This window comes from Microtus ochrogaster, chromosome 6 (assembly GCF_000317375.1).
Source record: "Microtus ochrogaster isolate Prairie Vole_2 chromosome 6, MicOch1.0, whole genome shotgun sequence".
Lineage (NCBI taxonomy): Eukaryota > Metazoa > Chordata > Mammalia > Rodentia > Cricetidae > Microtus > Microtus ochrogaster.
The window spans coordinates 34,088,932-34,101,835 of record NC_022013.1 but is presented as its reverse complement, the minus strand read 5'-3'; the positions used below and the strand labels follow the sequence as shown (position 1 = coordinate 34,101,835).

The 12,904-nt window shown below is 34.1% G+C and overlaps 1 protein-coding gene across 1 annotated transcript in view; it reads left to right on the top strand.

Moving 5' to 3' along the window:
- Positions 1-12,904, top strand: part of Cdc73 (cell division cycle 73) — a 118,413-nt gene that overhangs the window by 40,095 nt on the left and 65,414 nt on the right. The window lies entirely within an intron of this gene.

Sequence of the window (12,904 nt, the reverse complement as noted above, 5' to 3'; positions counted from 1 at the left end):
GGGCACCAGACCTCATTACAGATGGTTATGAGCCACCATGTGGTTGCTGGGAATTGAACTCAGGACCTTTGGAAGAGCAGGTGATGCTCTTAACCTCTGAGCCATCTCTCCAGTCCCCTATTAAGTTTCTTTTATGGTATTATCCGCTCATATGTGGATTTTCACAGTAGTCTGAGCTATGGCTATTTTGTTTCTTTGAGATGCCTCACTCATTAGTCAGTAGATGTTAACCCCTAAGCCCCAGTTGGTTTTAAGTTCCTGATCTAAAATAAAGCAGGTGCCAGGTTCTTAAGGAGAAGGCAAGTACTTGGGAGCACTTAAAAAAATATGGCTTTGCAGTCAGTTCTAGCTTTGAGCCACTAAATTCTGTTTTTATTTGGCAGTAATGATAGTAGAATTTACATTGTATTTCTGTAAGCATTTAAGAAACTGTTGTCCTGTTTATGCTAAGTTGGAAATGTTGGACACAAAGAGGAGTCAGTAAGTTGTATCTTTCCTCATTGACTTAGACTGTTTTATATATACATATATAAAATAAAAAAATATGTATGTATATATTCCCAGTTTGACTTACATATGTTTGTTATAGCTTTGTTGATGTATTTAATATTACTTGCTCAATGATAAATTTTTCATTCAGTGTTATCAAGAGTAGTCTGTTTAAATTTTAAGAGAAACCATTTTCTTTCAAATCCATTAGGTATTTTTGTTATCGTTGTGTATGCTTATGCTGTAGCAGACATTTTTAGCTTTTGAGAGAAGCTAATTGCAAGAAGTTTTCATGTAAATGCATAACTCAGGGTGTTTTTTACTATTCACCTGTCAAGACACATGTATGGGAAGAGATTTTATTTATATTGATTTCTTTTTCCTTTGAAAAAGAAATTATAAGATTTGAATATGTTATAGAAATTACCTCCACGTCACAAGATTTTATGACTATATTTTTAGACTGGTATGTACTATACTACTTGTGGATATTACCCTTGAAGTAATTTTTACAACATATATTTCAAGATGCTTATGAACCACCATGTAGGTGCTGGGAAACAAGCCCAGGTCCTCTATGAGAGCAGCACAGGATCTTTGCTGCTGAGAAATTCTTCCAACCTCCAATATATCTCTTAAGCTTTTGAAAGTTAATCTTATATATTTCCTAAGTGCTACATGAATAGCCCATAATTAACATACTATATTTTATACATAAATTTTAAAATTAGACTTGAAATTTTACAAATTGCTTTAAGAAGCCATTGCTAAGTCTAATGCATGGTATTTTTTTTTTTTATTCAGAACAAGCCTTTGCATAGCAGTTTTGCCTCAAGTTTTTAAATAACAACAACTTATTTGTGGATTTATTTCCTTTTTTTTTTTTTAAAACTTACTTGTTTTGGCCTTGCTTTCTTTTTTTTTAAATATTGTGTTATTGGCTTAGATTTGAACCATGTCTAGATAGGAAAGAACTTTCTAGTATGACTTACCAGCCTATTGTTGCAGCAAATTAGGCATTAGCTTTTTACTTGTTTTGTTTGTTTTTTTTTTTAAATGTGAAAAGGGGTGTGACTTTCTTAGGTTTTTTGTGAGGTTCAAATGTATAAATGAATACCTTGAATTGTATTGTCCTCAGGCTGTTTGATAGTAGAATGGGATTCAATTTTATTTTTGGCATAATTTGTTTTATCATGCATATAAATTTTCTGTTCTGAATAGAATAGCCTGTTCTTTTTCTACTTGACTAGTATTTAGAGTGAAGACATTTGGCGAATGGATATTATTACCTTATTATATGAATACTTTCTTTGTGATAGAGAATTTATGATTAGATATATTATTGCATATTTTGTCAACATAATCAGCATTTAAGTGGTAAGGTACTTAAAGGAGATGAACTGGAGCAGAGCATAAGTACAGATATACCAGAGAATTTTAATGCACATAAAAGTTTTAAAATATCATTTAGTGTATGTATCTTACAGAGTTTTATTAAAAATCCACTTGTTCTTTTGGTAAGAAATTTGTAAAATCAAATTCACTAATTGATTTTATTTACTCAATATCACCTTTAAGAGATGTCAATAACATGTATAACATATACTTTAAAATTAATCTAGAGGCTAGAGGAATGGTTTGGGCGTTAAGAATGCTTGATGCTTTTATGGAGGACCATGACTCATTCCTGAGCATCTACACGATGACTTACCACCATCTATAATTCTAGTTCCAGGGTACTTGATGCTTACTTTTGATGTCTGAAACCACTAGACATGCTTGTGGTACATATACATACAAGGAAACATTTGTATTGTGAATTGTATATAATTCTAAGAGCTGCGTAAAAATAGACTTTAGTTTTTTTTTTAGTTTAATTTCTTATATTACAATTAAATTATTCTTATTTCTATTTCTTGGCATTGACACAACTTTAATTCATTTAATTTGAATAAATTTGATACCAATTTTAAACATTTCTCATTGTTAAATTCTAACCCGTCAACTTATATTTAGGCTGCTACTTTTATTATAAATACCTTGGATCTTCTTTACTATTTAGAAAAATAGATATTAGTTTTTAACATTTTATTTATTTCATGATTGACTATCTGAACCACTTTGTTCATATGACAAAATATAATACATTTAATCATATGCTATTTAAGGATGTTAGGTTTTGATACCTTGACTGTTGGCTGAGCTTTAGTGTGCTATATCAGATTATAGTGTTTGTAAATGAAGTCTTCAATGAATTTTCAGTCTTTTGTATAATTCTTGCATTCAAATTTTTATTTTCCTACTAATATTTTATACTCATTGGGTTTTCTATTAATATTTTGTATTATTTCATTGGATTATCTGCTTATTTCATCTTTTCCCTCTCCCTTTTCCCGTCCTGCCCAATCTCATTTGATCTTTAATTCTAAGTTTTGGTTTCTTTTCCAGGTCTTGTTCTTGATGGATGTTTCTTTTAGTGTTGTTCTTCTTGTCTTTCCTGCCTCTCATATTCCTCTGTGAGTGACTGCTCTCATGTTTAAGTATCTGGTTTAAATTCTTACTACTTCTGCTCTGGACAGATCTTAAAATTAGATGCTAAGTTCTTGGAATTTTGGAATACTGCTTTTCTGTGAATAAGTTGAAGACAATTATTTGAAATGGTTGGAAATGGAAACTTTAAGGTCCTGCTTTTGCTAGAGAAAGTATTGTTCTAGAACTGGATTATTTTTACAGTTGAGTGTGTATTACAGTGACATTGAGATAACATGTTCTTTACATTTAGACTTTTTTCAGTAGTATGTAAGGTGAAATAAAGATGTTATTGGAAATAGGTCATTTTAACTTCTTATGAATTTAACAAATTAATCATATCTTCTGTTGTCACCTACAAGTAGTAAATTCTAGAGATTATTGATCCTGTAATCATATTTTCCCAGATTTGGTACTTTACTTTCAAATAGAGGGTTCTATTTTGCTTATGCTTCTGTTATTATGGTCTTTTACTTGTTGTTTTAAGTATTCTGAAATTAAATCCTTAATATATTTTTTAATTAAATCTTAGAACTGAAGTTAAGCACTCCTTTAATCTTTTAGAAGATACTGAGTTTTATCTTCTGTTATTATTATTAGATAAAACCTCTCCAGTTCAGCTTTTGATGTTATCTTTTGATTTTAGCAATACATCCTATAAAGCTATACATAGTATTATGTAGTGTCCATGAGGGTTAGATGGAGTGGCACAGTAACCCATCGTTTTGATGCTGAATATGTGGGTATGTTATAATGTATCATAAATTATGATAAATGTTTTTCATATAGTGTAAAAGTTACTATAGCATTATCAGGAAATAAGACTGTACCTTTGGGCCGAGTATGGTAGTACCTGCTTGTAATCTCAGCATTTAGAAAACTGAGGCAAGAGGGTCATGAGTTTGAGGCCAATTTGAGCCACATAATGAGACCTTATTGATTTTAAATATAAAAGGAAAATATAACTTTAAAGTGAGGCTGAGGGGGGTCAGTGTGTGACCTAGCATGTGTGAGGCTCTGGGTTAAAACTCCAGCATCATATAGACAAAACAAGCACAGAAAGCTTTACTAGAAATACTTTATCTTTAGCTGCATTGCATTGTAAAAGATGATCTTCAAATAATTTGAGTCAAATTTGGGGACACCTATGATACATAAAATCACTCAGTTTTTGAGTTACTGATACTTTATGGTGCCATTTATTTTGATTATTTCTTGAATTTGCCATTGTTACTTTTCCTTGTTATTATGTCTAATATTTCTCCAGGTAGAATATATTTCTTTAGATACATAGGTAATGTAACTTAAGCACTAGTACCCGATTGTATTCTGTTTGGTTTGGTCAAGGAGTGGTTTTGAGGTAACTAACATTTATTCATAATGTAGGTATCCTAAAGGTCTGACTTATCACAAGACAGGATAGGAGTTGTATAATATTTTTGCTTTAATTCTTGGCTTTTTATTAATTACATTAAGTTATGTTAATTTCTAAAGACACAGAGTAGCATTGTGCGGTGGTGGCACACACCTTTAATTTCAGCACATGGGTGGCAGAGGCAAGTGGATCTTTGTGAGTTCGAGGCCAGCCTAGTCTACAAGAGCTCTTTCCAGGACAGGCTCCAAAGCTACAGAGAAACCCTGTTTCGGGGAAAAAAAAAAAAGACACAGAGTAGCAAGGATTTCTTATTGGATTCCATATTTTGATCCTTTATACATTCCAACTTGATAAATTAAAGTTAGCTTAAATCCTGCCTTCTTCCTTAATTCCAGTTTAGTGTTAAAAGGCACCTTAGTTTTTTTTATGTCATGGTATAAAAGATTTTTTTTTAAATTCACCCATAATGAATGCAAAAGCCAGAGAAATACTGTGACAAGTACCACTGTAGAAGACTATGATTAAGGACATGTGTAGTTATACTGTGTTGTCATGTACCTACTGTGTAGTTTCAGGATAGCACCACTGAAAACATTTCAATTTGTAGTATTTATTTGAAAGATGTAAAGGTACACCATAGAATGAGATACTGTTTGAAAGTTTTCTTCCTAAGAATAACTGGATTAGGTAGACAGTTTTCTTCACATTTTACTCAGTTGATATTTTACAAATAAAATTCATTAAATGGATTATTTTTCTAATAGAATTGTCTTCTCTTCTTACTTTCTGTCTTCCCTTCTTTCCCTCATACATATAATGTGCTAGAGGTTGCCTCATACTTAAACTGAATAAACACATTTGTATCTGTTGTTGAAGAAATACATATTGTAACAGGTTCCAAGAAGCTGGCATGCCTGGAAAGCATTGGCTCTTTCCTTGGTCTAGAGTGGGAATTAAGACATGATGAAAGCCTGAAATTTCAGTCTCCATTCTTCATTTGTTTCCTTTTCTTAGTGTCACCTGTTTAATGGGCAAGTAGGCACATTAATCATTCAAGAAATGGCTCTTTATAAGTGAGTGATAACTCAGGCACAAGGATGAGTCATTTCTTAAACCATCAGTCCCTTGAACAACAATGTGGAACGGTGAGACTATTTTTCAGGATGAGAGCAAGTTTCCTGTGATGGGAAGACTGTACCCTAGTACAGATTGTCTTCTAGGAACCAGGAGTCTTCTTGGAAATGACAGTAATTACTGACAGATTAACAGCTTCTTGTTATAGGAGTTGATACAACCCTTAGTGGGTCCACACCTTTCATAATTAAATATATGTGCTTCCCTAATTCTTCTTTTTCTTCAGTATAAAGCTTGTATCAGCACTAGGAGACCAAAATTTGGGGTTGGACCTCTTTCTCTGTTAGTATTCCCAGTATTCATTAAGTTTAATGGAACAGAGGGCTTAGGTGTATTGTATTATGACTGCTTTAGTTGGGCCTTCTGGTCAGTGTCCCCTACTTTTTATATTGGCCTCTTGTTTTTTTTTTGTTTTTTTTTTTTTTGGTTTTTCGAGACAGGGTTTCTCTGTGGCTTTGGAGCCTGTCCTGGAACTAGCTCTTGTAGACCAGGCTGGTCTCGAACTCACAGAGATCCACCTGCCTCTGCCTCCCGAGTGCTGGGATTAAAGGCGTGCGCCACCACCGCCCGTGGCCTCTTGTTTATGTTATGTTTGTTCTTGTCCACTGAAACATGCAAGCTATCCTTTTACGTAATGTGAATATAACAAATACCCTCTGTGTCTCTGTAACTTTAGTTTATTTCGCCTAAATAATTAAGGATGTCTCTAAAAAAAAGGTTGTTTTCTAAATCATTTATTGTCTAAGCTTCTCTTTCAGAAATGTTACCATTGTGTTTTTAGTGAGAGGTGTACTAGATGGTAAGATGAAAAGTGTGAATTAGGAGTTGGGAGTGGTGGCGCACGCCTTTAATCCAGCATTCAGGAGGCAGAGACAGGCGGATCTCTGTGAGTTGGAGGCCAGCCTGGTCTACAAGAACTAGTTCCAGGACAGGCTACACAGAGAAACTCTATCACAAAAAACAAAACAACAAAGCAAAAAAAAAAAAGTGTGAATAAGAACACTTTCAGACTACTAGATTTTTTTTGTTAATTTTTGTTGTTTTTCAAGAAAGGGTTTCTCTTTGTTTTTTCCCTGACTATCCTGGAACTCACTCTGTAGACCTGACTGACTGCCTTCAAACCCACAGAGATCCACCTGCTCCTGCTGCCTCAGTGCTGGGATTAAAGGTGTGCACCATCATTGCCCTCTTCTTCTTTTTCTTAATGTTGTCTAGAGATCAAAATCTCTGATGATGGGAGGTGTTTTAAACAAAAATTTAAAAACCAAACTTTAAGAAAAAGAGCAAAATGCTAGGTTATTCTGTCATTTCTTATCCCAGACAGTGTTTTTACATTGTATCAGGCCTAGCCAGAAAGTTTTGTAATTAGAGTTCTGTTGGCTCTGCCTCAAAAGGATATGATGTTAGGAACATGGGCTCCTTCTTTATTGCAGCATAGTCTTCATTCTGTTAAATTGCAGAGACTAACACAACTTGGGTTATTCCTCTGAGAGGTTTTGCTAAAGAGGAAAATGCTAGATAGTGTTCAGCTTTGTATTTTATTTTTGTCTGTCTGTCTATCTATCTACTTATTTTTCCAGCTATTATCATGCTATCAGCTCAGATTAGCTTTGATTTCACAATTCTCCTGCCTCTTCTGCCTACTAATGTTGGGGTTTAAGTCATGAACCACTACACCTGTTTTCAGCTTCTATTCTTTAACTTATAAATTGCTCTTGGATTCTTTCTCATTCCAATTTATTCCCGTGGAAAAGCATACTATGTGCATGGAATCCCTATACATACTAGGGATAGTTTTGTCTGCTAATCTTCCATCATTTAGGATTTTTTTTTTTTTTGGCTACAGTCATAAAGTAAGCAAACAAACCAAAAAGTTGGAGAAACTGGTGCAATTAAAGAACCAACCTAGCCACAGAGAAACCCTGTCTCGAAAAACAAAAAACAAAAAAAAACCAAAACAAAACAAAAAAAAAAGAACCAACCTAGTGCTCTAAAGGCCTAAAGCTGTAAGAGCTCTGAGGATTTGTATGCAGGAACTGAATACATAACACACATACAGAAATGTGTGCACGTGTACACACACAGACATTTGTATATATATTTTATATTTAATTTTTGGTATAGTTATAATTTTAGTTAAAGTAGTAACTGTTTTTCTTTGTTAGTCTTTTTTTAAATAAAAATTTGGATTTTTGTATGTTATGGACAGAGTTCTCTTTAATCTCACAGTTTTATTTGTTGCTGAATTCATTTTATTTTAAAATAAATTTATTGTCTGTTTAACATGGTGTTATAAGATACATATATAGTAAATTGGTAATTGTAATGAAATAAATTGATATATCAATTGACACAATCAGTCTAATTATCTAGATACTTCATCTTAGTCAGTAGAGAGCCTCTTGAAGTTGTGACCTAATATATTTTGACTTCATTAATTCTCATTCCTTGATTTCTGGCAAAGTCATATGTTTATTTTCTACTACAGATATGGAACTCAGCATTTCTGCAAAGATAAGTTGTTGATTTATAAGACAGTGGTATCTAGAAACTGTAACCTGAGCACTGAAAGTGTTCAGTGGACCAGGGAATTGGTCAGTGCTTGTTGCCAAATCTAATGGCCTGAGTTTAGTTTTGGAACTCACATGGTGGAAGGAAACGACCAACTCCTACAATCTGTCTTCCACTCACATGGTGGGAGGAAACGGCTAACTCCTACAATCTGTCCTGTACTCACATGGTGGGAGGAAACGACCAACTCCTACAATCTGTCCTCTACTTGCTGTGCATATGTGTGCACAAGCACATGCAAACACACACAGAGTAAATAAATAATTTGGTGAAAAAAATGTTTGAGACAGGCTCTCTCTGTTATGTAGCTCTGGCTGTCTTAGAACTTGCTTTGTAGAGCAGCCTGGGATTGAACTCCTGGAGATCTGCCCACTTTTGTTTCCCAAGAGGCTTAATTAAAAATAGTTAAAAAAAAGTTCTCTACCATTGAGGCTCCCTTTGTCTTTTGATATTTTATTTTATTTATTTTTTAAAAATATTTATTTATTTATTATGTATACAAATATTCTGCCTGTGTGTATGTCTGCAGGCCAGAAGAGGGCACCAGAACTCATTACAGATGGTTGTGAGCCACCATGTGGTTGCTGGGAATTGAACTCAGGACCTTTGGAAGAGCAGGCAATGCTCTTAACTGCTGAGCCATCTCTCCAGTCCGTCTTTTGATATTTTAGTAGACAGATACAGAAATTTCTTTTAAAATGCTAGGCAATATCTTTTATATTGCTAGTATAATAATTCAAATGTAATCCTAAAACCAGAGTTTTTGCTTAAATTCTTCCTATCATAAAAGAAAGAGTTCTTCTGTTGTTAACAAGGAAAGAACGTCCACTTAACCTTATGCTTCACGTGCTTCCTTGTTACAAGTACACTTATTCTGTTGTGAGGGCAGCATTTCCAGTAGCTGTCGATTTATTACATTTTAAAGACCTCATTTTCAAATACCACCACATAGGGGGTTGGAACTTTAATGTATCATTTTTTTTTACATATCATTTCTTAATCTTGCGTATGTCTATAACATATCAGTTAAAGCTTTGTGATAATAATGCCAATGGCTTTTTGCTATTATTTTTACCTTAGATTGTCTCCCACTAAATACATTGTGATGTACCTTTGTAGCCCATGTGAATTATGATTGTTATCTATCCTGTGCTACTAAAAGTCCTACTTGTGTTGTTACTTTTATTTTAATTTTGTTTCATATTACCACTATAATTTGGATTCAAACTTCTGGTGCATAATTGCTGAACAAAGGGATCAAATTCTTGCAGAATTTTGCTAAATATTGCAAAATCATTCTCTTTTAGCATCTGTTTCATTTTCATTTCTGCTAGTACAAATGGCCATCCAGAAAGTTTTTCCTTATTTGTTATTTACAGAGTAGTTTATCTGTACAATTTGATTTAGTATTTGTCTTAAGTCCAGGGTTGACTTTGATTTAGGGGATGTATCATTGCTCTATAATGCCATAATATTTTTCCCCATTTTCTGTTGAGGATGGTCATTGCTTTCTACATCTTCCCTTTTCATATATGGGGGCTCCAGCCTGTATAGATAGCAAGCTTCAGCCGGGCGATGGTGGCGCAAGCCGGGCGATGGTGGCGCAAGCCGGGCGATGGTGGCGCACGCCTTTAATCCCAGCACTCGGGAGGCAGAGGCAGGCGGATCTCTGTGAGTTCGAGACCAGCCTGGTCTACAGAGCTAGTTCCAGGACGGGCTCCAAAGCCACAGAGAAACCCTGTCTCGAAAAACCCAAAAAAAAAAAAAAAAAAAAAAAGATAGCAAGCTTCTCATTTTCTCAGTCATGTTTTAACTATGAAACAATTTTTTTTCCCAAAATTTTATGTTATCACTTGGACATTGTATTGTCTCTGGTTTTTCAATTTTCCAATGTTTCTAACTTTGAAAGAATTCACTTTTTCTTTAAGAACTAATGTTTTTCATTATTGGCATATTTTCCATGAATTTGGAAGTTATTCTTGGATTGAGACACAAGCAGATACAGTTCTATGTTTTCTCTATGTGGCTATGCACTTATACAGAGTAAGTTACCAAAGACATCCACATGTTGTCTTGTTATTATAATGTTGGTACCTACAAATAGTAGATGCTTCATAATGTTTGATGAATGATTGGAAACAATGTGTTAAACATTTTATAGTGTAGTTGCTGAAGATTTTGTCTGTCACCCTCTAGTTCTAGAAAGTATAATTTTGGTTTGATTAAATTTAGTTTAACTACATTACATTAAATGAGTAATTGATATGTTTTAGTTAAAAAGGTATAATATTGGCTGGAGAGAGGGCCAGCCATTCTATTATATTGTAGAGGACCTGGATTCACAACTGTCTGTAACTCTAGTTCTAGGGGATCTGTGGCACTAGGCATGCATGCATGGGGTACATATATATGTGCATGCAGACAAAATACTCATACACATAAAATAACATAAATCTTAAAAGATAAGTATAAACTTAAATGGTATGTATTGACATGAAGTAAGGAGAAACATGGATAAAATAGCCCGGATACATTTTCCTAAGATCATGATTCTTATGTGTGGTTGGTACCATTAAAATTTTTTCTATATCCTGAGCGATTTATTGGTAGGTGAGCTTAATAAGAGCATGTTTTGTCCATTTTTAAAGCTTGTCTTTTATCTTTTTGTTTTGTTTTTTAAATGAGCATTGCTGTGTTGCTTTAACAGATATGGAACTGCTAGGCTCAAGTAATTGAACTATACCTCATCTTCTAGACTAACTGTAGGCAGGCTTCACCATACCCTGCTTGTCTTTTGTTTTATTTTTTATACAAGTTAATTTTGCTTAGTTATAAATAACTATGCTGTTTGACTTCATTTTAGTTTCTCTTTTCTGACTGTGCAATGTCATTTATTAAAGAAGTCGTGCCAACCCCATGTTAAAAGCAATCTAGGAAGAGTAGGTGCTTGAGTAGTTAATATTGCATTTTATTTCATCTGGAATCTATTTTTTTTGTTAAATTTTCTGCATTTCATTTACTGTATGGTTTTTGTGTAAATGTGTGTGTCACTCGTGCCATGGCGCACAACTGTAGTGGTTAGAGAGCAGCTTGTAAGTCTGTTCTCTTTTATGCCATGTGGGTGCCTGGGGAAGAAGCCTGCTAGCATCTTTAGATTGTCCTTGAGATGTGATCTCTCTGTTGTACAGCTCCGACTGTACTGGAGCTTGCTTTGTAGACCAGGCTAGCTTCGATCACATCAAGATCTTTCTGCCTCTTCCTGGGATTAAAGGTGTGTGACACTATGCCTGGCTAGACTTAGTCAGAGAAGTTGGTTTTGACCATACTGTAGATTAGTAGCTGTTAAATGGTGTAGTGGATAAATATGCATAGTATCTTATTTGTCTGCTGAACATCATCAGTTGTGAAATTTCTAAGTCACTTGCCTATCACTGTAGGTGTAACCCAGTTCCGAAAATAGCAGTGTACATGTTTTTCAAAATTAAATTTATCATTCACTAATATCTGCAAAGGGGAAGAGAAATCAACTAGTGGATCAAATATGTTTCTTTTCCCTTTTCTTATTTATATCTAACATCTGGTGCCATATGCTAGAGAAAAGTGCCTGTGAAATCTGTGGGCATGGCCAAAGAGAATAAGTAGAGAATGGCAAATAGTGGAATAAGCCAATTTTGCTTGGGTTTGTAGACCTGTTAGCTTCTGTCATAAGTAAAACATGTAGCAGAACAGCATAATGGATAAGACCATAATCTCTGAGATGGAAGCCTTTTACTAGTATTGTTATTTTATATATATCACCTCCCACATGAGCCTTTTCTTTTAGTGTTACAAGTATTGTATGAAGTAATGTACAGTACTTTAACACAGTACCAGGTACACTGCTTCCACGATCAGTGAATAGTGTGTGATGCTATTATTGGTATTATTATTGCAGACTTTTCTGGAACTAGAAATTAATAAAGCTCCAACGAGGATGTGTGTACTTTTGCATATTATAATACATGAAAGAGATTAAGTAAAATGCGAATTATTTAGTCATTGAAGAATTATTACTTCTAATTTTATTTTAAACAAACTAGAGTTGTAAATACTGAAACTTGCATTTTCCTTTTGAAATATCTGTTAGCACTTTGAGTGTAGTGGTACCCAGTTCACTCTGTAATCTTTCCTTTGATCAGATCCATGTAGTCATTTTCAAACATTTCTTTCTCATATTCAAAAATTTTCATAGTACTGAGGTAAAGTAGATACTATTAACAACTGATGAGACTTTCATATAGCGGCTTATTTGGCCTATAAAAGTTAACATTTATGCTGTTGGAAATGAAATGTGAAAATAAATTAATAATAGAATTTTTATTTTAAAATAAGTTTTGGTGGTCTTCTTAGTCAGGATTTCACAATTTAATCTAGTTTTGCCTTGAATTCTCATTCCTCCTGCATCATTTTCCATGTGTTACTAAAGACAAAACATACAGTTTTTTTTTTTTTTTCCCAAGATAGGGTTTCTCTGTAGCTTTGGGAGCCTATCCTGGAACTAGCTCTTGTAGACCAGGCTGGCCTTGAACTCAAAGAGATCCACCTGCATCTGCCTCCTGAGTGCTGGGATTAAAGGCGTGCGCCACCACCTTTATACTGATTTTTTACTTTGGTTTAATCCCCTTTGGGGTCTCAGATCATCATTATCATTATCTTTCAAGTCAATCATGAGGAATATAGAAATGGTTTTAAATTGATACCTAAGAATAAGTACTTAAATATTTTTAAGGATTTTGTTTTTCAGAGGTCAGTGTTTTAAACCCAATA